Source organism: Cephus cinctus, unplaced genomic scaffold (genome assembly GCF_000341935.2).
Source record: "Cephus cinctus unplaced genomic scaffold, Ccin1 Ccin1_scaffold0912, whole genome shotgun sequence".
NCBI lineage: Eukaryota > Metazoa > Arthropoda > Insecta > Hymenoptera > Cephidae > Cephus > Cephus cinctus.
The window spans coordinates 5,163-5,804 of record NW_014333486.1 but is presented as its reverse complement, the minus strand read 5'-3'; positions in this window follow the sequence as shown (position 1 = coordinate 5,804).

Sequence of the window (642 nt, the reverse complement as noted above, 5' to 3'; positions counted from 1 at the left end):
CCCGATTTTCGACGGATAACGCTGCCATAAGAGAATCGTAATTTTTGCCGCTGAATTAGCTGTTTTGCATGGTCACGTTTTAAGACATAGTCCACTGGTTTGAAATTAATATCGCAACGCCTGTAAGACGGGCACGGGCTAGACGTACCCTGCTTTAGTTCGTATCACGACGTCCCGGTAGACAGACTGATCACCTACAGCAATCAACAGTTTAAAAAAAAAATGTCATCTGTAACACATATTCGCGAATGTATTGTCGATTTTGTAAAGACCCGGCGTCTGATGACACCTATAAACGCGAGATTATTCTCACCGGTGTGGTTCAGAGAATTACGATATTTTGGTTTACGCACATTAACTCTTAGATTAAAAACTGTATTTGCCCATTGCACTCTACGCGTGCTAGCCAGGGGTCACGAGAGAGGGTATTTTAGAAACGATCTGTACATACTCTCGTTAGCCGTAGCGTGTATTGACAAACGGGGAGTGCGCGATAACCGTATCACCAGGGCTATTATAGCTGATCATGCGTTCCACGAAGGTATGTATTTTCCACTTATCGGTAATATTGCTTAAATAAACTGCTTTTTAAAACTAAATAAATTTTACAAGAATTGACGCGATTTCACAACGACGACGCAC